Source organism: Lolium perenne, chromosome 2, assembly GCF_019359855.2.
Source record: "Lolium perenne isolate Kyuss_39 chromosome 2, Kyuss_2.0, whole genome shotgun sequence".
NCBI lineage: Eukaryota > Viridiplantae > Streptophyta > Magnoliopsida > Poales > Poaceae > Lolium > Lolium perenne.
In genome coordinates this window covers 37,647,509-37,670,294 of record NC_067245.2, presented here as the reverse complement: position 1 = coordinate 37,670,294, position 22,786 = coordinate 37,647,509, and the positions used below count along the sequence as shown (strand labels likewise).

General features: G+C 48.3%; 1 long non-coding RNA gene across 1 annotated transcript; it reads left to right on the top strand.

The window, feature by feature from the left end:
* The first annotated feature begins 2,105 nt into the window (after positions 1 to 2,105).
* On the top strand, positions 2,106 to 4,475 carry LOC127331827 (uncharacterized). Its single transcript, XR_007870032.2, has 3 exons — positions 2,106 to 2,359; positions 3,009 to 3,207; positions 4,184 to 4,475. It is a non-coding gene; the product is annotated as an uncharacterized lncRNA (long non-coding RNA).
* The last annotated feature ends 18,311 nt before the right edge of the window (positions 4,476 to 22,786 follow it).

The following is a 22,786-nucleotide window of genomic DNA, read 5'->3' as shown; positions in this document are numbered from 1 at the left end:
CTCAGGACCCGGTCGGCGCGTTATAGGACCCGGTCGGCGCGGTTGAGAGGTTGTAGTAGTGATTGATGTATTAGGGTTAAATAAACATGAACCCGATCTATGTATGCATGTAACTGCACTATCTGCTTTCAGCACTATATTATCGATCCTTAGTTAAGAACTATATATGTATTGAGCATTATCCTTAATTAGTACTTATATATATGTGTAACTCCAAGAGTGCCTAAGGTTCCTCCCAAGAGACCTTATGACTATACAGATGAGGAAAATAACAAGATCGCAAAGGAACAACATATGAAATCCATGTTTGGCAAGAAAAAGACCCAGCCTGAGCCCGAGCCAGCTATATCCAAGGAAAAGAAGTTGAAACTGCTGAAGAGCCTTCATCAACCTGAGCCAAGTCTTTCATCGAACTATGACCGGTCTATTCGCAAGTCAAATGTGGTAGCAAGAGAGCGGTGGAAAAAAAGTAAGGAAGAAGGGAAACCAGTTCCCCAGCTTGGAACCCAGAAAAAATCGTGCCCCCCGCTCCAAGTGTATCCCGATGTCCTGCAGTGCCTTGATCCGGAGATGGTAAAACTATACAAAGATGAGGCAGATGCGACCGGTATGAGTATTCCTGAGTACTTAAGCTGCATCGAAAACATGTTCATGGACCCTGTCCAATTAGCATACCATTACACGTACGGGCAACCTCTTGTCAGAGCCGAGGAGTTGCCTCATCTATCAACATAAATGCGAAGACTACATAATTGGTACTTGGATGCATGTAAGGACGGTCAGAACTGGATCATGGTGGCAATCAAAGATGAGCACTACGGGCGAACTGACGTGATGAACATCCAATTTTGTGAATTATTTCAGTTATTCAATCAAGACGCCCTCGACAAATCTCTGCTGAGTGTCTACTATCTGTAAGTATTATTTATGTAATTAAGTCTCTACCGCGGCTCCTCCATTGCATGCATATAACTATCTATATTATGCAGAATGAAGATCCGCGAATGCCGCAAGGGGCAAATCTATGATCTTGGGTTCGTTGACCCATATACCGTGAATGGGTATACTGTCGACAACTCTCCCAAGGACACGGAGAATAACTTGGTATATTCCTTAAGGAAAAAATCATACAAAAGGGCAATACTATTTCCTTACAACTTCGCGTGAGTGTTACTGTCTTCACACATTAAATCTTTTTCACTTAATCCATGTGTTAAGTGTAATTGATGAGTTATGCAAATGTGTCCGCAGGTTTCACTATATCCTGCTAGTTATTGAACCCGACACCGGGGTAGTAGAAGTCATGGACTCGAAGAGTAAACCCCTTGAGGTGTGGGGGGACCTGGTTGATATCCTCCACAAGGCTTGGAAACGGTTCGCCAACAAGTCTCCGGGTTTACAGAATAAAGAGCTTCGAATAAAACATGTACCGGTAAGTACTACTGTGGCTAGGCCGCGCATCTCTTTGATTCTAGTTTCAATACCATTATTATCATTATTTATTATATATTATTTTGGTTGAACTTTGTTCTCGTAAAGTGCTTGAGGCAAGAGGACGGGAATAATTTATGCGGGTTCTACGTTTGCGAGTTCATCCGCCAGAATACCCACCATGTGACAAATTTTTTGGAACAACTTGATGTACGTAAACAACATTCATGACTTTATTTTATCACCTTGTGTTTCATTCACATACACACACACACACACATATATATATATATATCTCTACTACTTAAAAAAGACGAGCATGTTCCGTCGTCAATCAGTCCCGTCGTCCGTCCTCCCTTTCGTCGTCCTTCGTCGTTCGTGCTACCCGGAATGGGCCAAGCCCAACGAACCCGAAAATCAACCCGCAGTTTCTACCTTGTCACTCCCGTCTCTTTCGCTAGGGTTGTTGTGCCGCCCCAAGCCTCCATGGCTCCCTCCCCCAGCGACCCAACGCAGTGCACCGCCCCCCGGCCACCCCTCCTCTCTCCGCCCTCCCAGTCACCCCTCTTCTCCCGCCCTTCCTGCCACCCCGTCCCCCTGAAACCGTAGCCGCCGCCCCCTCGAGCTTCAGCCCCAGGAACCGCTGCTGATCCCCTGCGTAATCTTGCTCTAAGCCGGTTCCCCACCGCTTCCCCTATTCCGCACCTCTCCCACCTACACAGCCGCCGGCCTTCCTCCCTAACCCAGTTGGTAGCATCATCAATCGTGATTCGGTAGGGTCGGCCTACTTCCAGTAGGCATCCTGGTCGATCGGAAGTCGAACATTGGCACCGTTCCAGACCTCAGAAGTACAAGCGGTGGAAACCTGGGGGAGGACTTGGGAAATGGCATAGGCATCGGAGGTGTCTGCGAGGACATGAGACATGAGGTAGACGTTCTTATATGTAACTTGTGCGATTATTTCTGATGTGTTGTTTAATCGGAGCAGCAAAAATTCAAGTTGATAATGTGTTGATATATGTTACTACTGCAATATCTTCTCTCATGTATTAACTTTTAATGATGCATATATGACACTGTAAAGATGTGCAAATATGCAACCTTGAAAATCCCTACTACTTCAAAAATACAAACGGGCACTGTCGTCAGACGGTACGTAGTTCCTTCGTCCAACATTCGTCGCGCACCGCTAGCGGTTCCTGTTGATAGTAAGGATACTGTTTCGACTGTCATTGTTTCCCACGAAAATCGTTGATCTAATAACTAAAAATCGAGCAAAATTTGTTGATTTACAATTAGGATACTACAGGATGTTCATTCAAAAATTTATTTCACAAACTGAATTGAATACAGTAGCGTTGAGTGCTTGTGGGGTGCTTGTTTATGTGCACGGAACTACCACCATGTCCATCCACACAAGAATAACCAGCATCAGGGAATCCTGCAGTCAAATCTCCTACCATTTGCAGCTAGCTGAACTGAATCGTGAATTGTTTCGCTTAATATCATCTGGTGTTTGGAATTCTGTTACTGTACACATTGTTTCCAGCTGCAATATTCTCCTCATGCAACTGCAGGATGGGATCGGCGACCAAAACCGGAGGTAGAAGGAGGTCTGCTCAGAGGTCAGAGGGGTAAAGAAGGAGACACGAGGCGGAGGAGAGCAAGAGGCCGGTCGATGCCGAGATAGGCAAGGAGTAAGGGATGTGCATGGAGCTGAACAACAATGTCGTGATGCTCAAGTATAGCCACGCAATGTGCTAATGCTTTCTGGGAGTAAGTAGTAATAACTATAAATATTACCGAGGTCTAAAAGGATGGTGTTAATGCTTGAGCAAATCTGATTCAGTTAAGAATTTGTTTTGCACGAGTAATATTTCTTATACTGAGCAAACTCTTAGTTCCTTGTACTGCAATAAACACCAGATTGATCCTACTCATATGTAGAATACAACTTTGTATAAAAACTTATTTTTGATATTACATCTAAACATTGTCAATATATGTCAACTTGTAACTATGAAAATCTAATGTTTAGGTCACAATCTTCTGCCTAGGCATCTTGCCACACTTACTTCAGCTTTTCATTTGGTCTTATTGTCTGCCTGTAGCGGAGCAAATACTGCAATGCAATTTTACGTCGTCAGCTGAGGGGGCGCATTTTTTTCTTATGAAAGTTTCTTTGCAGCTCAACCAGTAGACCCTTTTGGTACAGTGAAATAAAACTACCCATGTTTGAAGGAATATATACAGCCACTAACCAGCTAGCGGCTAGATATGAGCAGCAAAGGAACTATTGTTTAGTCCATATAGTAATATCTGTAAATTAGTAAGTAGAAACATTTTTCTACTTGCCACTCCTTGATTGCCTTAAGCTCATTATATTGGGAGTGTGCAATGCCAATCTCGAAGTTACACAAGAAATAATGAGCTTAATTGTGAGGACCTTTCTGTAGATTTTTCCATAAAAATACTGTTAGACAAATAAAAGAAGTAGGACATGATCCAAAAGTAGCTGTTTCATGATTACCATTCATTCATACCCTATGAACCTTGTGATATTCTTATTGCCATCTGTTCTAAAAGATATCCCATAATTAAACATTAGAGAAATTGTTCAGTATACCTTTATGTTGTAAAATAGTTTCACTTTCTGTATTCTAAAAATAACGTAAACATGGACTTATTTTGGGGCCATTATTTAGATTCCAATGGATGAGTGATTAAGACCTTAACCAAATATATTCTACAGGCCCATGAAATGCTTTGATTCAGCGAGAATAGAAAGCAAATGGTGGCCACTATCGATCAGTTGATTCACCGTCTGCCAGTCTGCATCCTACTGTAGTGTACGACATGGGAGATCAAATTTCAATGCAGAAACCACGGTCACCCGGTGATTTTTTTGCAGCACCGGTTACAGGCTCTGGACATTATTTGAATGTGGTATATCACTTCTCCAGAGTATTGTATTGCTCGAATCAGTGAATCTTGGAAATTCAGTGATTAGTGTATTGCAACCACTTCTGGCCTTTGTAAGATTAGGTTTTTGAATAATTAACCTTGAAATGTAAAATAGTGCTTTGCTCCTGAAGTTTAACATAACTTATTCAGTAGACTTGGCATGCCTAGCTTAATCTTATTTGCACATCTTCTGGAAAATATCTTCTAGGTATTATACCTTTACTATTAATTTTTTGCCAGTTTGCATTGTAGATCACCTTCAAGATTTTGTATCATCTTTCAGGTTTAATGATTTTTTCTTTTCACATGTTTGCATTTGGCTAAATTATCATATAACTGCTAGCATTAATCGTAAATGGGAGTGCAATCTGAGAATTAGAGATGACAGGGTCTGCAATAATGGCCAGATTCTGAATTTTATATCGCTAGAATCTGGAAGTATTATTCATGTTATGTGTTATTTTTCAGGATTACTCTTGGTTGATTTGTCTGTAGGGGATCCTTGGTCAGGAGTCAGTGCTCTATTGTTCAAAAGGTAATAATCTGAGAGTTCATGGATTATGTAATTTCTCGGCATGATATATGCCAATAGTAGCTACTCAAACATAAAATGAGAAATGTTAGTGTTAGATCTAATGAAGTGATTTGATTCTATTATTTGCCTTTGCACATTTTTTTTCAAAACGGAAGTGCCAGTCCCAATTGTATTGTCTAGAGTGGAGTAGTTAGGTAGCATATGAAAGAATGGAACATGCATAGCTTATGCCACATGTATGTCTGTAGCTAAGCAATGTTGTGGATAGCCATTGCCCTTCCTGTTTGATGGGGTCATTTTTTTATGGCAGGAAGCCACGTTTGACTACTCTGTATCCACTGGAAGTATTGGATCTTCAAATTCCTATCATTTATGCATTATTCAGATGTGTTACAATGTTAGTTTTGTCTTTTTACACTGAACTTAATTCCAATGGCGCTTGCTCCTAGAACAATCATTAATGTTTCTATGTACCCCTTCAAACATTGGTGATGAATTCTTAAACACTTGTGACAGTTTCTCAAATTATAAAGATGTTATAACATGGTGTGCAAGATAGATTATAGAGTACTCTAGATTATATATATGTGTATGAGCTCCATTGGCGTGCAAGATATAATCATTGATGAACGCTTGAATTGAGAAGAAAAATCAAGCAATACAAGGAACCGACAAACATGATCCCTAACCTTACAGACTGTATGCTGGGAAATAGGGGAAAAATCATGGAAACTTCCTCGAACTCACAAAGGGATTGCCTGTCGTCTATTTTGGGATGGGATGTTTTGACGTTTGGAGTTGACAAGGTCACATATTGAGGTTGATGTATTGAATCATGCACACCAAACCGTAAAATGGAAATTCCTTGGTAGGAGTAAACGGAATTTTCGGTCTGCATATATTTTGCTGAAAACGATGTTCCGTTTCTGCTTTCTGCCAAGACAATGTCGTTCTGCACAATTCTGTTTTCTCTTTCATATTTTCATTCCATTTTCATTCCATTTTCATGAAAAAAGTTAGAATTTTTTTTCTCTATATTTTTTCATACCCGTGGCAACACACGGGCATTCAACTAGTATATATATATATATATATATACTGACCACCGTACCTTCTTCAAATTATTAGATCCAACGGTTGCGGGACGGTCTTCTAGCAACCAAGCGTGTACGAGCAATTCAAGAAGAACTGGCGGGGTTCTTACTTGAGCAAGTCATAGCTCCAGACGGAGAACACTATGTGCCCGCCATCCAATACTGAATAGAAATTATTTTCAAAGTTGATGTAGACATATATATATATATTTATGAACGTGTGTCACTTCGATCGATATATGTAATATAATGGTTTCCTATATATATGTGTGCGCATTATAACGTGTTTCGAATGGAGGCAGAGTCTGCCGCGGCAGCGTTTTAGTGTAAATTTCCTGCCGCGGCAGAGTCTGTCGCGGCAGCGTTTTAGTGCAATTCCCTGCCGCGGCAGAGTCTGCCGCGGCAGGGAAGGGCACCAAAACGGTGCCGCGGCACAACCCTTTTGCACCGGTTCGTATTATGAACCAGTGCAAAAGGTCCCCCGCCAGACGCTCCACAGACGGCCACGTGGTGCCCCCTTTAGCACCGGTTCATAACTGAACCGGTGCAAAAGGGGGGGGGGGGCTTTTGCACTGGATTGTTTGCACCGGTTCACAATCCGGTGCATACGGCCCTAATGAACCGGTGCAAAAGAGCTGTTTTCCACTAGTGGTGATTGCTTTAGTTGTGGAGGTGTTCCTAGTATGATCCTAGGCAAGTAGAACAAGTAAAGGAAACAAGCATGGTAGTAAGAGTAAGAAGCGGGACAACCGGATGGCGCGGAGACGAGGCGAGGTTTGTTTCCCGCAGTTCCTCTCACAAAAGAGAGTACGTCTGCGTTGAGGAGGTGCTAGCCTCACACAAAAGACTAGGCGGCCACACCACGAAGGAAGGTCTCACCTTCTTCCTCGAGAGAGCTCCACGAAGGGGCTCCCCCTTCTCCACTATGGCACCAGTCGAGGCGGTGGTTCCTTCACAAGGTTGGGGCGAGCTCCACAACACTAGGAGGTGTAACGGCCCCCGATAGCACCCTATTAGATTTTTGTTTGTTATTTTTATTTTATGCATCATCATGACATCATGCATCATATCATCAATATTTTACAAATAAAGTTATTTTATAAAACCCAAATTATTTTGTTTCTCACTCTCGTATGGTTTAATAAAAATCGTTCCTCAATCTCTTCTTATTTTAACAAATTGAAAACAAAGATATTTGCAATATTTTGGACAAACTGTTTTTTTAATAAAATGTGGTTTGAAAAATGTTGGCCTGGTTTACCTATTTTCTTCATATCCCTCCATCTATGTTTTGCCTCCGTTCTATCTTTTTCTTGTGTTCTCTCTCCTATGCAAAAACATGACAATTCCTGGAAAATACAACGTCCGACATCTTCTATTTTCAATTCTTCACGTGGAAGCCCATCTTTCCTTGTGCTGGCCCCCTAGACTTTCTTGTTGAACTGGGAACGGTCTTGTTGTGAGACATCGCCTGTCGTAAGCGGGTCGAGCATGCGTATGGTTACATTTGGGCAACCCCTGCAGGGTGTAAAGTTATCGATAAGCCGTGTCCGCGGTTATGGACGACTTGGAATTGTATAGCTTGATCACAGAACAACTTACACCTTATACTTGTTGTTAATAATCTGATAATAACTTGCGTAATAATATAGCATTACTACAACCGATACCTAATAAAACTTGTCCACCGTTGAGTGCCTTTTACATTGTCTCTTCGCTTTGTTGACGGGGATATGCGTATTTGGCTAGGTTATGTTTGTGTAGTATTTATCTGTTACCTCGTGCGCTCTCTTATCTTCTCTGAGTAGACGGATGTTGTAGCGTGTCTCTATTGGTTATAGTTTTGCTGCCGCTAAACCTACCATATAGCCCCAGGCGATATATTCGCCCGGCGAGCATAGCCATTTCTAGTCTCGCTAAGTACGTGCCGGAGTTCGTTCCTTGGTACTTACCCTCGCCTTTTCTCTTTCTCTTCTGTTTCCTCCCTTTTGTCGGCAACCGATGGCCCGACTTCGACAGGTACAAGATGACGACGTTAGCAAGGTTACCCTTCCGGCTTGGCCTGGGCAGGGTTATGGACACCACTGGTTATCTTCAGGACTATTAGTCCAATTTGTATCTTGTCCGTACTCGGACGCATTCGATCTCCTGTAAGATTTGGATCTTTCTATTGTATATTTGTATCTTGACTTGTTGGAGTCGTTGTTGTAATATATGTTTCTTGTGGGCTCTATTGTAATCCTGTTGTAATGTTACCGCTCGTGTTAATTCCTCTGGCATCACGTGTGTGATTCGTTTCGCACGTCGTGTCGGAGGGCGTCTCTGAATCAATATCGTGAGGATTTCGGCGGGATCGCTGGAATCCTCATGGTACCGGTTCCGGGGCGTTACAAGTTGGTATCAGAGCTCAGGTTGACGGTACCCCACTAGTCCAGTCTGTAGGATAACCTTGCCAACGGACGTTGTTGTGTCTAGTTCAAAACTATTTTCAAAAATTTGTTGGATAGATCTGATTAGCTCTGATTTTTCCTTACCTCTATTCTTTCTCTTCTCACCTTTGCGAGTTTTGAATCTTCTCTTATCTGCTTCTCCGAGTCATACATTTGAACGTGGGTTGGACGATCTCTGCCTTAACCTAATAGGACCGATCTCTGAAGACCTTCGACATAAGTACATCACCGACACCTACCTTGTCATCTCCGATTGATATCATCCTTATTTTGTGATCACTCTTCAATACCTTGTGCTTTGACCCAATCAAACCCTTGCTGACAATGCTTGTCGATATCGTCAATCTGAGATCCGAGAGTTGGTTACACGATTCCCTATTCATGTGCAGAGTAATACTTCGAGTGCGGGATGGAGTCATGACCATACCGACTACTCTTATTATTCGTTCTTGTTCCAATGAATCGGTGGATCCACATGACTATTACTCCTTCCTTTGTTTCTCCGGAGTCATCATCATCGACTTGAGCAGCAACCCTTGTTGGTGGTGTCGTCGATCAAGATGGAGAAAGACTTCTTGTTAGTGGTGTCGAGGAGTTCGACACGTCGCCTAAAGACCCGATAGTTCACCTCTCCCCCCCGTACCTTGAGGTGGAACCTCGGGGCGAGGTTCCTTGTTAGTGGTGTCGATTGTAACGGCCCCGGATAGCACCCCTATTAGATTTTTGTTTGTTATTTTTCTTTTATGCATCATCATGACATCATGCATCATATCATCCATATTTTACAAATAAAGTTATTTTATAAAACCCAAATAATTTTGTTTCTCACTCTCGTTTGGTTTAATAAAAATCGTTCCTCAATCTCTTCTTATTTTAACAAATCGAAAACAAAGATATTTGCAATATTTTGGAGAAACTGTTTTTTTAATAAAATGTGGTTTGAAAAATGTTGGCCTGGTTTCCCTATTTTTCTTCGTATCCCTCCATCTATGTTTTGCCTCCGTTCTATCTTTCTCTTGTGTTCTCTCTCCTATGCAAAAACATGACAATTCCTGGAAAATACAACGCCGACATCTTCTATTTTCAATTCATCACGTGGAAGCCCATCTTTCCTTGTGCTGGCCCCCCTAGACTTTCTTGTTGAACTGGGAACGGTCTTGTTGTGAGACATCGCCTATCGTAAGCGGGTCGAGCATGCGTATGGTTACATTTGGGCAACCCCTGCAGGGTGTACATCTTATCGATAAACCGTGTCTGCGGTTATGGACGACTTGAATTGTATAGCTTGATCATAGAACAACTTACACCTTATACTTGTTGTGCAACCGAGACTAAATACCCGAGACTAAGGCCCACCTTTAGTCCCTGTTGCTTACGAACCGGGACTAAAGGGTCCATCCACATGAGTTGCGTGCGTCAGGGCAAAAAATGCCTCCAGATGAATTTTTTTCTAATTTTTTTTCCAATCCGTTTTTTTTCAATTTTTTTCAGATTTTCTATTATTTTAGTTATTTGCATAGTTTAGTCTCTAACTACAATTAACTCTAGTCAAATTACTTACTCGTGGTCAAACTTCCCACTCGGTCACCCATCCTCTCACTACTCTACCACTAGCACGCTTAACTTCCTAGTTTCATCCCGTCCCGCATCCAACTGCCTCGCGCGCATGTATGTGATACTAGTATCATATCAATCCTATTAACATGTTGGTCGATGTCACATTTCTTTATTGTTTGAATTTCAAATAATTATTTTAATAAACAAAAGTAATGATGTAATAATAATCTTGAATAAATAAATAAACATTAACTTTTTAATTTGTATTATTTCTAATTTTTTTAATTATTTAATTTTTAAATATTTATTTTTTGCCAAACCAAAAACCTAAAAATTTGAAAATCTAAAAATTGGGTAAAAGTAATAGTAATCTTTTTAATCTTTTTTGAATTTTAATTTTATTTTTTGAAAAATAAAAAAATTTATAATCCGTAATTTATAGCAAAAACTAAAATCTTCCTGCTTTCATATTTTCATTTGGAATTTTGAGAATCTAAAAATTGGCAAACCGAGTTTTGATATATTATACGTTTTTTTCGACGTCGTATGCAAAAGTTAATGCGGTTTTACCATTTTTCAAACATTTTTTGGAAAAAATTTGAAAATTTGAATTTCTTAATTTTCCCTAATAGTAGGTTGCGTAACATACATGAATCTCAAAAGATTTTATTTTTTGATTTTTCTATCATTTTATTTTCTATTTTACAGAGTTAAAAAGGAGATCCACGGGGGGCGGGGGGGTGAAAGGTGCGTGGGGAGTAAAAACCAGAAAAAACCTTTAGTCCCGGTTGGAGACACCAACCGGGACTAAAGGGTACCCTTTAGTCTCGGTTGGTAACACCAACCGGGACTAAAGGCCCTTTAGTCCCGGTTGATGTTACCAACCGGGACTAAAGGGTACCCTTTAGTCCGGGTTGGAGCATTAGTCTCGGTTCACCAGCAGAACCGAACTAAAGACCCCATTAGTTCCGGGTCAAAATATTTGGGAACTAATGAGTTGGGATGGAATACCTTTTTTCTACTGGTGTGTGGCACAGTTATATATTGAGCAGTGGAAGAGTTTAGAAAACTAGCTGTCGACTATTGTTTGTTAATGGTGGAAAGTCAGGAATGCCCCTAGGATGTCAATAGTTTGTTTATATAATGATGAATTAGTTTCCCATGACCTCATGTATTTTAATTTCACTTGAATTTGAGCTACGCTACATGAGCGAATAAGCCAATTACCTTTCATACATGTATGTCGATTAGTTGCTTTGCGTGCATACGTACATGAAGCAAACTAGCTGGTTTTGGACATAAATAAGCCAAGGAGACATGGTAAGCTCAAACAGTCCAACATTTACATTACAAATTCAGCATATATGAGAGACGCACTACCAAAATATAGTAAATGTTCTCGCGTATCTATATCGAAAAGTCATCATGCATTTCTAATTATATGAAAGAAGATAGCTTTTATTTCTTGTGCCTTAAACAACGAATCCGCAATACTCATACGGACATCCTTCCAGTTGATCGTGTCTAGTGAAGACGATCCTCTAATGTGGTACCTGACATAGGCATCCCCATGGGCCTGCAGAAGATGGTGCCCGGGGTTTATGGAAGACCCACAGGTCGAAAAATATGAAGTTCGGAAGCCCAATTAGTATTAAGGAAGGATAGAGTTGTATTAGGAAATATAGAGATGTGCAACTTTACGGGTTGAACTCAGAGATACTCCCGAAATATATAATCTTGTGTAACACGAAACCCTCGGCTCCGCCTCCTATATAAGGGGGAGTCGAGGGACAAAGAGAGGATCGAATCTATTGTCAACAGAACCCTAGTTTCTTAGTCGTCGAGTACTTTTCGGCTGAAACCTTCGAGATCTACTTGCCCTCTACTTCCAACTAAACCCTAGTCTACGATCTGTAGGCATTGACTAGTTAATCCCTTGTCAATTGGCGCCGTCTGTGAGAATTAGAGGTGACAAGGAGCTGATCTCGATGGCACGTTCAAGATCGTCGACTTCTTGCATAGCAAGCAAGGCGATGGATAGAGGTAAACAGATCGAAACTGATCTAGTCGATTTTGTTCCTCATCCGCCCTCCCGTTTGGATGCATATGCGTATCTGGAGGAACCTATGGAGATGACGTTCGGCAAGTTCCACGTCCGCGTCGAAAAAGAATGATCGTATCATCTCGAAATTCCGATCTCGTCGGGATTATCGGAGATTGATTCCGATTTTTCGGACTCCACGTCATCGACTGAGACAGGCGACGAGGAGATCTCGACGCCACGCTTCATCAACACTACGGCAAGTGAAAGACTCGCCAAGATCTTCAGCGACATGTCCTTCGAGTCATCTGCGGACTCCGATATAAGCGGAGACTCGAGCAACAACGACAACTTCAACTTCATCGACAGATCCATTATTATCGGAGAGGTCTTCACCGATCTATATGATGGTGTCACCAATCCCGACAAAGTTCAAAATCCAAAATATCATCAGATCTATGCAATTGGAGAAACAAGTCGCCCACATGAGGAGACATCAGAGAACTTCGACGATGCGGGAAATCCGTATGTCGATCCTGCAGATCTCACGCGAGGTTTGGAAACCAAATATATCGGACCTGGAACACGAGAGATGGTACAATTTCCGCAGGTAATATGGGATCGAGTTGCAAGAGCTATTAATGGTACAGAGCCAATGACCATAATAGCGACACCTGAAGAGTTACAAGCATACAATATAGACTTGCACGTACCAGGCGTGAGCTCGAGAAACAGAAAATCGAGCTGGATAGGAGGCAAGAAGCGGCTTCCGCGTCAAGCAGGCGAAGGGCGGATTTGAGTCGACAATCTGGTATTTAGGGAGATAGTCACAGAGCAGCTCGAAATAGAGCGAGATCTCGGCTGCAAAATATACCTGAGACTGATAGGGAGAATTTGGTTCAAAACCTCGACATGTCATTTATGTCCAGCGACACAAGGGGGAATATTATTCCCGAAACACCAGAAGCTGGATACATGGCGACGCAAGCCTTCATCCTCGCATCCAGGCCACCTCCCGGAGATCCAAGAGAAGCGTTGTATAATATGGCCATGGCAGGAGTTGGAGCCATGGGAACGGCGTTTGCGAATTCGCCTCCCGAAGGTTTAGCAAGGCAAAATAGTCCACGACCTACTGCAGCAGTACCAGGTCCCGAGAGAACAAGTGGAGCAAGAGACGCAGCAACTCAAGCACGGGTAGACAGAGCGCGACAAAATAGAAGGGAACGTCGGCATTCCCCAGAAACGGACGAAGAGGATATGTGTGGGTTACCATGCTTTACAAGACAAGTCCGTAAAACTCGAGTTCCTTCATGGTCTGCAAGATCCCGAGGATTGGTTAGTTGATTACCTCGAGACAGTAAAGCTGATAGGCGGAACCAGAGCAACAGCCATGCAAAGTGTCCAAGTGCACTTGAGCGCAGCCGCACGATCATGGATAAAGAAGCTACCCCCGGGGTCTATCGACAGTTGGGACAGTTTCGAGGATATCTTTGTGAAGAATTTCCGATCCACATGCAAAAAACCTGCATCATTAGATGAGTTGATGGCTTGCAGGCAGAAGTATGATGAATCAATGAGAAAGTACATCCAGAGGTGGAATATTATCAAAAACTCGGCAGAAAACATATCTGATGAGAGAGCAATAGATGCGTTTGTGGCTGGAATTAGAAGGGGAGATCTTGTCGAGGATTTGGGGAGAACAAACCCAAAGACAATATCAGCATTAATGGAAATAGCGAATAGGTGGGCAGATGGAGAAGATGCTGTTCACAATAAGCGGCATAGGTCGCCTGAAGAGGAGCGTAGTCGAAACTTCCAAAATAGACGACAATTTCCTCGACAGTTCTCAAATTATGATGCTCCTGGCCAAATATCGGCTGGATTTCGAGGAAACAATCGAGGAAACAATCGAGATGATTATCAGAGGAGTGGCGAGCAGCGAGGCGATAATAGAGATGACTCCTGTAACAATAGACAAAATAATGGACCAAGGTTCCAGAGACCATATGTATCTCCCGAGGATATGATGAACGGACCGTGCCAGATGCATTTTTATCTCGACAATAATGGAAAGAGGCAGTCAGGTCATCTGCAGAAGGACTGTCGAAATTTTCAAGCAATGCTGAGGTTTGCAGGGCAAGCTAACACGCAAGCAATGAATAGAAACCCCCAGGGGCCAGGGAGTGAGATCCACCTTCCGCCTCCTCCCGCAATTACGGATGCAAATCGACATCAGTTACAAATAGCGGAAGCTCCAAACCCACCTCCTTATATCGACACCAACGGCGCGATCTCGATGATTCAGAAAGCTAGGCCGTCTAACAGAGCTCAGAAGGTAATTTCGCGACAAGTATTCATGGCAGAGAAGATGCCTCCACCAACAATCGATTACCTAAATTGGTCGGGACAAGATATTGGCTTCACGATAGCAGACCACCCACAGCAAGTTCCTCGGCCAGGGCAATCAGCATTGATTTTACCAGCAGTAATCGCAGGATTCGATGTTTCATGAGTATTCATAGATGGAGGCAGCAGCTTAAACCTTATGTATGCATATACATTGAGGAAAATGAACATATCCCTGGCGAATCCAAAACCAACTGACACGTGTTTCCATGGTATCACCCCAGACAAGTCGAGTTATCCGCTTGGAAATATCAATCTAGATGTTTAGTTTGGGACCCGAGAGAATTACAGAATAGAAAGATTGGAATTCGAAGTTGTGGATTTCCCGTCGCAATATCACGCTTTGTTGGGACGACTAGCATATGCCAGGTTTATGGCGGTACCACACTACACATACTTGTTGTGGAGGCTACCTGGACCCAAGGGACCAATTACAGTCAAAGGCAGTTTCGCGCTAGCTGATAAATGCGACAAGGATTTTCATCGACTGTCAGAAACTTTCGGGATGCAAGCGGAGTATATGGCGTCAAGGCTAACAACAGGCTATGATGTGTTGCCAGACGTAGGAAGGCCACTCAGGGAACCAACCTTTAACACTACCAAGGATTCTAAGGAGGTACAAATCCACCCGACAGATCCCAAGAAAACGATGTCCATTGCAGCAAACATGGACCTTGCATAGGAAAGCGCGCTCGTCGAGTTCCTCCGTGAGTACTGGAAAATCTTCACATGGTGCCCAGATGACATGCCAGGAGTACCCAGGGAACTTGCCGAGCACCACCTAAACTTGGATCCAATAGCGAGACCAATTAAACAACCTTTGCGGTGTTTTTCGGAACCAAACTGCAAAGCTATGCTATCAGAGATTGATCGACTCAGAGAGGCCGGTTTTATCAAAGAGCTACATACAGAGGCCACGTGGGTAGCTAACCCAGTATTGGTCCCGAAGAAAAACACAAAAGTCCTTTGCATGTGCGTCGACTTCACGTGTCTCAATAAACATTGTCCAAAGGATCACTTTCCCCTTCCAAGGATCGATCAAATTATCGACTACACGGCAGGCTGTGAACGTCTTTCCTTACTAGATGCATACTCTGGTTATAACCAGATCAGATTAAAAGAAGATGACAAGGTCAAAACAGCTTTTATAACACCTTATGGCGTGTTCTGTTATAGAACAATGCCTTTTGGTCTGAAAAACGCGGGAGCAACATACCAGCGGATGATGCAAAAGTGTCTTGCAACACAGATTGGCAAAAACTTACAAGTGTACATCGACGATGTCGTCATAACAACAAATAAGGGGTCAACATTGATCGAGGATCTAAAGGAAACTTTCGACAACATTGACAAGTTCTGCCTCAAACTGAACCCGACAAAGTGCTCCTTTGGCGTTCCTGCGGGAGAACTTCTCGGGTTCCTAGTTTGAGCAAGAGGAATCGAGGCCAATCCAGAGAAAATTCAAGCTATCGTAACAATGAGAAAGCCAACAAAGTTGAAGGAAATACAACAGCTGACTGGGCGAGTCGCAGCTTTAAGCAGATTCGTCGCCAGGTTGGGAGAAAAGGCGTTACCATTTTACGCTTTGATCAAACAAGGAGAGAAGTTTTAGTGGAACGAAGAAGCAGACAAAGCTTTCGAAGATCTTAAGCGAACAATCTCGACACCACCAATCCTGGTAGCGCCTAAGGAGAAGGAGCCTTGTCGGGGGGAAGACCCCGGATAGGGCAATGGACGCGGAGCAGCCAGCTGGCCACTGGCCGGCTTGCGGCAAAGGCCGGCTGAGGAGCAGCCGGCCGGCGCCGTGGCCGGCTGGTCCGGAAGCCGGCTGGCTCTAGGTCCTAGTCGGCCTGGCTACGGCCACCAATGCTGTAGCTGGGCCGGCTTCTAGAAGCCATATCCGACTGGGGTTTGTACCTCAGACCGACTCGAGGCTGGCGAGTCTTGCACTGGAAGGAACCGGGTTGGTGATCCGGGTTCCTAAAGTCCACGCTGACTCCATCTTCCGTAAAGCGCAGGGCACTGTGGAGCAATAGTGCCACGCGCCGGACAGGCCGTCAGGGCTTACGACGATCCGTACCGGCTACAGTGGCTGACGGCGACAGGGACAGCTCCTCTCCATACCGCTGACCGTGGCAGCCGGATGGGACAGGCCACGATGCCTCAACTACTCCTGACGTCACCACCTCGGGAAGGAGCGGAAGCCGAAGCCGGCCCAGCCGGCCAGTAAACTATAGGGTCTTATATGTAAAGTGCCGGCGCCTATATAAGCCGCACTACCCCCTCTCGTGCAGGGGATCGATCGATCAATCATTCTTACTTCACTCCACCCATAGAGCTGCCCTGAGAGAGAGACCATCGTCTCCCTTAGCCTCCCAGGAGCAGCCGGACACAGCTCTAGGAGCACCATTGTATTGTGTGATCATCATATACACTCATAGCAGGAGTAGAGGTTTTACCTCCATCGGAGGGCCTCGAACCTGGGTACGTCGCCGTGTCGCTCGTGCCCATACCCGCATCCGGATACCACCGTGAGATCCCTCAGGGACCACTTCGATTAGCCACCCTATGGCATATGCCGTGACGATACCACGACATTTGGCGCCCACCGTGGGGCCCTCAGCATCCTCGGCCGGTGTCTTCATCCGGACGGGCCTCACCATCACCACCGGCGAGCGAGTCGCTTCAGGCTTGATCTGGAGATTCGGCTCCCTCGACTGCGTCAGCGACAACGTTGGCTGCTTCGCTGACCGGCCCTTCCCAGCCGGCGGCAGCGTCATCTCCTTCGGCGGCCACGACGTCTACGTCGCCACCGTCGCACCGCCGTGCTACCCGCGGCAGGTCCTGCGCTGCGCAAGCCCTCCTCCGCGAGCCGGCAGCAGCGCTCCCGCCAGCCCCGTCGTCGTGCAAGTCATGATGGCTGGCGAGGAGCTCCCCACCAAGAACCCGCGCGCCCGTGGCCCCAACCTGGAGCGCAACGTCGACCCCAACGCCTCCGGCTCGGGCCCAAAGGCGCCACCGCCACCGTCCCGGCTGGACGAAGTCCGGGCAAAGCTGAGCACCCCGCTCACGCCTGGCGGAGACCCCACCACCATCGAGGCGGATCTGGAGGCGCACCGCCAGCTCCTCCTCAAGCAAACCGAAGAACTGGCTGCTGCTAAGCGCCAGATGGAGATCACCCAGCGCGAGTACAACCGCGCCCACGGCCTCACTCCAGGCGGCGACGAGCCAAGCCGGGCCGGCCACATCCGCCGCAGGGCCGTGACCTCGGCGCCGAGATCGCCCGCGACGGCGCTCCTTCGCCGGCTCCGTCCGCGGAGCTCCCCGTCTACAACACCCCCGACAAGAACATGCGCGCGGCACAAGCCGCCGCAGAAGAGCTGAACCGCCTTCAGGGCGAAGAGTTACGCCGCCAGACCAAGCGGGTAACTGAGCTGCTCAGCGCAGCCACCAGGCAGGCGGCCGACCCCAGGTATGCCAATGCCCCCAGAGCTTCTCGCGCTCGTGGAGCTGCAGGCAACGACAGGGAAGGCGCCAGGGACTCGGCCGAGTCCGCCTCCCCAGCGCCAAGCCAGCACCATGACTCCCGCGCCATGCACGCAAGCTCGAGCAGGCCGAGCCACCAGTCAGGCGGCAGCAGCCGCAGCCGGCCTCCTCCGAGCCGGAACCAGGAGCAAGACTCCGAGCCCCGCCGTCAGCACCGGCCGGCTCCAGAAGCAGCCGGCACACGCCAGCCGGCACACTCCCGGCTGGGCCCGCGCATCGAGCCCGCCGACGCCCGAGATCGCCTCGACCGGCTGGTCGAATCCCGCATTGCGGAAGAAGAAGCTCCAGCCGGCCCAAAGTGCTTCGGGCCCCGCATCGCCAACGAGCCCACGCTTGAGGGCTTCACGCTCCCCCGCGACACCCCCAAGTACGACGGCACCGCCAAGCCAGAGGACTGGCTGCAGGACTACTCCACCGCAGTCGGCATTGCCAAAGGCAACAAGCGCTGGGCTGTGCGCTACTCCCCCCTGATGCTGGTCGGCTTCGCCCGCACTTGGCTCAACAACCTGCCAGCCGGCAGCATAAACGGCTGGCTGGACTTCGAAGCGGCCTTCATCAGCAACTTCACCGGCACCTACCGCCGGCCGGGTCGCCCCCAGCAGCTTGAGATGTGCAAGCAGGGCCCCGACGAGACGGATCGCGCATACCTAACGCGCTGGTGCGAGATGCGCAACTCCTGCGAGGGCGTGCACGAGATCCAGGCCATCAGCTTCTTCATGGGAGGCTGTCGGCCCAACACCATGTTGTGGCACAAGCTGCGCCGCAGCGACCCCAAGTCGATGGCCGCCTTGATGGCCATCGCCGACAAGTACGCGCTGGCCGAGGAAGCCAGCAAGGCGCCGGCTGAAATTTCTCCGGCCCCCGCCAGAAGAGACAACAACAAGCCGGCCGAGGGCGCCTCGCACGGCAGCCGGCGGGACAACTACCGCGGCAAGCGTCACAGTGACCAGCCGGACCGCCGGTACGGCTCCGCCCAAGTAGCCGCCGTGGCAGACAACGCGGCAGGCGGCAGCCGCCGCCAGAAGCAAGACCGGCAATGGAAGCCGAAGTACACCTTCGAGCAGATGCTCGACTCGCCGTGCAAGTACCACAGCGGCAAGAACCCCTCCAACCACACCACCCGCGATTGCCACTTCATGAAGCGACTGACAAGCGGTGAACCCCTCCCGCCTCCCCCCCCGCCTCCACCAGCCGGCGGGCCGGGTGGCCAAGCCGGCGCAGAGAACGCCAACCTCGAGCACCACGAGGCTAACCAAGTGCACCATGCCGGCCGATATCTGGCCGAAGATGCTACCTACATCATCTTCACCTCCGAGCCCGAGGACAAGATGAGCCAGCAGAGCCGTTCCCTCGAGGTCAATGCGGTCATACCGCCGGTCCCCCAGTACCTAAACTGGTCAGAGCAGGCCATCACTTTTGATCGCCGCGATACACCGGCTGTCTTGCCGAAGCCGGGCAGCTACGCCATGGTCCTCGACCCCACCATCGGCACAACCCGGCGCAGCGTGCATTTTTCGCGCGTCCTCATCGACGGCGGCAGCAGCATCAACATCCTCTACCGCGACACCGCCCGCAAGCTGGGCATCCAGGAGGCCGAGTTGCGCCCCACCCCCACCGTCTTCCATGGCATCGTGCCAGGCCACTGCTGCCAGCCGATCGGCCGGATCACGCTGGAGGTGATGTTCGGGAAGCCGGACCACTTCCGCACCGAGAGAATCGAGTTCGAGGTGGTGGACCTCGTGAGTCCCTACCACGCGCTCCTGGGCAGGCCGGCCCTGACCAAGTTCATGGCGGTGCCCCATTATGGGTACCTGAAGATGAAGCTGCCTGGCCCCAAGGGGGTCATCACCGTAGCCGGCGACTATCGCCGCTCCATGGACTGCGCCACGCAGAGCTCCAAGATGGCCCAGACGCTGGTCATCGCCACCGAGAAGCAGCTCATCCGCGACGCCGTCGCCCTCGCCAAGGCCGCGCAGACAGACATGCCGGCTGCAGGCAACCCGGCTGGGACGACTCACTTCCAGCCGGCCGACAACACCAAGAAGATCCTGCTGGACCCGGCGCAGCCGGACAAGTACGTCACCATCGGTGCCGGCTTGAGCAAGAAATAGGAAGGCGAGCTCACCAGCTTCCTCCGTGAGAATCGGGACATCTTCGCATGGACTCCAAGAGACATGCCGGGTGTGCCGAGGGAGTTGGCTGAGCACCACCTCCACGTCCGGCCTGAAGCCAAGCCGGTGAAGCAGCCTCTCAGGCGCTTCGCCGAAGAACGAAGGAAGGCCATCGGTGAAGAAATCGCCCGGCTCCTAGCTGCCGGCTTCATCATGGAAGTGCTGCACCCGGACTGGTTGGCGAACCCGGTCCTGGTTTTGAAGAATAACGGCTCCTGGCGCATGTGTATCGACTACACCAGCCTGAACAAGGCGTGCCCGAAGGATCCCTTCCCCCTGCCGCGCATAGATCAAGTCATAGACTCGACTGCCGGCTGTGAACTGTTGTCTTTCCTAGACGCCTATTCAGGCTACCACCAGATTCCTTTGAATCCGGCTGATCAAATAAAGACTTCGTTCATTACCCCGTACGGGGCTTATTGCTACACGACTATGCCGTTCGGCTTGAAAAATGCAGGCGCCACCTACCAAAGGTGCATGCAAAAATGCTTACAGGATCAAATCGGCAGAAACGTTCACGCATATGTGGATGATGTCATTGTAAAGACCAAGGAGACGACTACCCTCCTTGATGACCTGAGAGAAACCTTCACCAATCTGAGAAGATTTCGGATGAAGCTCAACCCGGCCAAGTGCACATTCGGCGTGCCGTCTGGCCAGCTCCTTGGCTACCTCGTCTCTCAGCGAGGGATCGAAGCCAACCCGGACAAGATCAGTGCCCTGGAGAAGATGGAACTGCCGCAGTGCCTCAAGGACGTCCAGAAGTTCGCTGGCTGCCTGGCTTCCTTGAGCCGCTTCGTCAGCCGGCTGGGGGAGAAGGCACTGCCCCTGTATCAATTGATGAAGAAGGCGGACAAATTCGTCTGGTCACCGCAGGCGGATGAGGCTTTCCGTGACTTGAAACGCGTGCTCTCAACCGCGCCAATCCTTGCAACGCCGGCTTCAATGGAGCCGATGCTGTTGTACATCGCAGCCACCAATCGAGTGGTTAGCGTTGTCCTGGTGGTGGAGCGCAAAGAAGACGGCAGGGAGCAGCTGGTCCAACGTCCAGTCTATTACCTTAGCGAAGTGCTCTCCCAGTCGAAGCAAAACTACCCCCACTACCAAAAAGTCACCTACGGCGTCTACATGGCGGCCAAGAAGCTGAAGCACTACTTCCAAGAACACCCCATCAAAGTGGTTGCCACAGCACCCTTGGCGGAAATCATAGGCAGCAAGGATGCCAACGGCCGGGTTGCCAAGTGGGCCTTGGAGCTAGCCGCCCACACCATCCTCTACGAACCACGCACAGCCATCAAGTCACAGATCCTCGCGGACTTCTTCGTCGACTGGGCTGAGATGCAGTACCTGCCGCCTGTGCCGGATTCCACACACTGGAAGATGCACTTCGACGGTTCGAAGATGCGCAACGGCTTGGGAGCCGGCATCATCCTCACCTCTCCCAAGGGAGACCGGCTGGACTACGTCCTGCAGATCCACTTCGCCGCATCCAACAATGTGGCGGAGTACGAAGCGCTCATTCATGGGCTAAAGCTGGCCAAGGAGATTGGCGTGCGTCGCATACTTTGCTTCGGCGACTCCGACTTGGTCATACGACAAGCATCGCGGCGGGACGCGAAGGACGCCAACATGGCCTCATACCGCTTCCATGTCCAGCAGCTATCCGGCTTCTTCGACGGCTGCGAATTCCACCATGTGCCACGGGCAAACAACGAGGCGGCTGACGCCTTGTCCAAGATTGGCTCAACCCGGCAAGCCATTCCGCCGGGCATCGCCCTGGCGGTTCTCAAGAAGCCGTCCGTCATACCGTCACCGGATTCGGATTCAATATTCGTACCGGCTGACCCGGGGGCTTCTCAGCCAAACCCGGGGGCTTCATCGCCCAAGTCGGGGGCTAACAAGCCGAACCCGCCGGCTACCATGCCGAACCCGGGGACTTCTCAGTCCAACCCGGGGGCTTCATCGCCAAACTCGGGGGCTAGCAAGCCAAACCCGCCGACTAGCAAGCCGAACCCGGCGACCATGCAGTCGGATCCGGAAGCTCCTACGCAGGAGGCCCTGTTGGTTAGCGTATTTGAGATAAGATGCGTACCTTCATGGGCACAAGAATTCCTCTCCTACCTCACCGACGGTGTGCTGCCTGAGGATAGAGTCCAGGCCAGGCAGATTGAGAGAAGGGCCAAGGCCTATACCATCATCAACCACCAGCTGTACAAACGCAGCGTAAGTGGGGTGTTCCAGCGGTGCGTCGAGCCGGCTGAAGGGATTGAACTCCTACGGGAAATCCATCAAGGAGAGTGCGGACATCACGCCTCATCCAGAGCCATAGTGGCCAAAGCCTTCCGGCACGGTTTTTACTGGCCGACTGCGCTCAAAGACGCAGAAGAGTTGGTGAAGAAGTGCAACGGCTGTCAGCGCTTCGCAAAGAAAAGACACCAGCCGGCTTCCGCCTTAAAAACCATCCCCATCACATGGCCATTTGCCGTATGGGGCTTGGTTATGGTAGGCCCATTCAGAACGGCGCGAGGCGGCATGACACATCTCTTGGTAATGATTGACAAATTCACCAAGTGGATTGAAGCCAAGCCGAT